Here is a 2,777-nt window from a genome sequence, read left to right on the forward strand (position 1 = left end):
AAAAAAAATAGAAGCCCAACTTCAAAAGGAATTTCAGACCCTCCAGAGAAAGTGTGACAGCATCTGTGAGCCCTTCCTTGAGAAGCTCTCTGCTCTCCTGGCGGGTGTCTTAGAGTAGGAGAGAGGCACTCACCCAGATTGTAGAGTTCACAGCCTTCGGATTCTGAGTCTCATGATGTTGGTTAATCAAAACAGAGAAAAAAATTCTAAAATAATTCCTGAATATTGGTTGATTTTAAAAACCCATCGGAAGGTACAGAATTTTGATTAAAAACATGGTCGCCTTCTTCTGATGGTCTTCAAAGATGTGAAGAGGGAGAGACCACCTCCTGGCTACCCATTTGAAGTTCACCTCAAACACAGCTGCTATCATCCAAATCGTGTCCCCGCAAGTCCGTATTCTATGATAGAAGATGTGGCCAATGAACCTAACGATGAATATTTTGCACAGCAAAGTCTAGAAGCAGACACGGGCTAAAGGGAACACCAGCGTTTTTGATTCCTTCTGTGAAAACCGGTCTGCAAAGGGTGCTGGGCAGATGTGGGTGAATTGAGTGTCGCTTTGAAAAGTTATCCGAGTCCCAGTCCATGTGGGACGGCCCAGAACAAGCTGAACTAGTTCCTAACACTTATTTCCATCTATTTAGTCTTTCTGAAATTCCTCAGGGCAGGAACGTGGAACTCATGGAAATGAATAGTCATCAGAGACTTTGCCGTTGCTGGAACTTAAGTAGCAATCTTTTGAAACCCAGAACTCAGCCTTGCTCTTCTCGGGAGACTTTTGGCACCAAAGAAAAGGCCAAACTGAAAGGCTACCCTGGCAAGGGGGGCACGACTATTGTTGAGACTGGGAGGCTGCTTTTTTAAGACCTGGCGAGGGTTCCCAATGCCCACATTAATAACCCACAAAGCAGGTTGTGGCATCTGGACTGTGCTAATTTCACCATGATTATTCATTACCTAAAGCCTTATATATTTTGTGTTTTTGTGGTAGAGTGTCCTAAAAAGACATCTCAGTATTAAGAAATGGGGCTGTATCATCAACAAATCACTTTACTTAGCATTTTAGGAATATGGGTTTGTTTTGTTCCCTGCAGTGCTGTAGAATGAGGCAAGTTCTCTGAAGCATATTTATTCATTGCTATGTGACTAGGGACTTCGAAGTTTTTTTTTTACCATCCTGCTGTTAAAGGGTAGCTATCAAAATTACCTGAACTCTTTGCTGAAATGACTTATTTATTTATGCATGTGAGAAGCCAAACCAAATGTGTGTCTCATTTCTCCCGGATGCAGAGGCAGCAGGGTTTAAGGTGGCTTGTACCCTCTCCACCTGCATGAGTTTTCTATAGAAAATGTGACATAACAACTCTGAGATGGTGCATGTAAAGGCTCTCAGAAGAGCACACGCATTAAACTTGTTTGAACTTTGTACAATAGGGTGATGTGTACAAAATTATAAGCAGAATTGAAGTTGTTTACCTCTGCTGTTATTAATAAAATTTGGGAAAGGGGGGAGTAAGAAGAGAGAGCAAAAGAGAAAGAGATTGATCGATAGAGAGAGAGAGACTTCCAGTCCTCACTGGCTGATGCGTAGTGATTATTACCTATTTTTTTTTTTGGACATAAAGCCTCGAGCTGTCCCTCTGGGTAGAGTGCCATGGCATCACAGCTCACAGCAACCTCCAACTCCTGGGCTCAAGCGAGTCTCCTGCCTCAGCCTCCCAAGTAGCTGGGACCACAGGCACCCGCCACAACACCCGGCTATTTTTTGGTTGCAGCCATCATTGTTGTTTGGCAGGCCCAGATTGGATTCAAACCTGCCACTTTAGGTATATGTGGCTGGCGCCTTAGCCACTTGAGCCACAGGCACTGAGCCTGTGTTTTGGGTCTTGTAGGAGTGACAGCTCGGTCATCAAGTCATCTGAGGATCCAGAGTTTCTTTTCTTTCCATATGTAGCAGTAATCCATTAAAAGGCCATCGCTCCTTTGGGGAGGGTTAAGGAGTCTCTGTTGTGTGTGCTCACTGTGGTTACAGGCTCTTCTTCTTCCTTAAGTGACTGAATCTGAGTCTGAGAGTCTAGATACAGGTCTGGGAACTGGCTGATGGATTGTGATCTTCTATTGCGATAGCTGACATCGTCCACCTTTGCCTCATTTGCTCCTGGACGCTTTCAGATGTAAAGGTCAAGCAATGGCCTTATGCAGTCTCAGGAATTGTGGGATCTATTAGCCACGGTCTCAGATTCCTGCCCGTCAGGCTGTGTTTGCCGTGCTGACTTTGAGGAGGTTTAACAAAGAACTGTTTCAATGATACTGGTGGAGTGCAGGGATGCACCAAGTCCTATAGGGGGGAGGGAACAGAGTGTCAGGGATCTGGGAGGAGAGACCCATGGGAAGGTGACCTCGGGAAGAGTAGTGACCCTTGTAGAGGAACCCAGTGACCCACCACAACCTTCAGGGAGGAAGCCAGCTGGGAGAATGACTAACCAGGCCTCACCCACTTTTCTCCCCCTGGGAGAGTCTGCTGGGACCGGATCTTAGGCAGAGAGCCAAGGGGAGAAGGTTGGAGGGTCCGGAGAGCCAAAGGGAAGCCGTGTACCACAGCCTCTTCAATATGTGTGACCACGAGGGACGAAGCAGGACAGGAAAACCCTGGAGGAAGCCGCAGGGCTGTGGGCAGCCTCTGTGAGCACAGATGAAGCACACCCGTTCACAGCCCCCAGAAATATTAAGGGAGAGGCTGATGTTCTGTGTAACAGGCGAAGGCTTCCAGAGCC

The 2,777-nt window shown here is 46.6% G+C and overlaps 1 protein-coding gene across 1 annotated transcript in view; it reads left to right on the forward strand.

The window, feature by feature from the left end:
• BST1 (bone marrow stromal cell antigen 1) overlaps positions 1–1,933 on the forward strand; it is a 28,996-nt gene extending 27,063 nt beyond the window's left edge. The window contains exon 10 of the mRNA XM_023508194.1: positions 1,896–1,933. The gene's annotated coding sequence lies outside the window, so the exon portion shown is untranslated. The remainder of the gene's footprint in view (positions 1–1,895) is intronic.
• The last annotated feature ends 844 nt before the right edge of the window (positions 1,934–2,777 follow it).

Source organism: Otolemur garnettii, unplaced genomic scaffold (genome assembly GCF_000181295.1).
Source record: "Otolemur garnettii isolate 467f Iridium unplaced genomic scaffold, OtoGar3 scaffold00228, whole genome shotgun sequence".
NCBI lineage: Eukaryota > Metazoa > Chordata > Mammalia > Primates > Galagidae > Otolemur > Otolemur garnettii.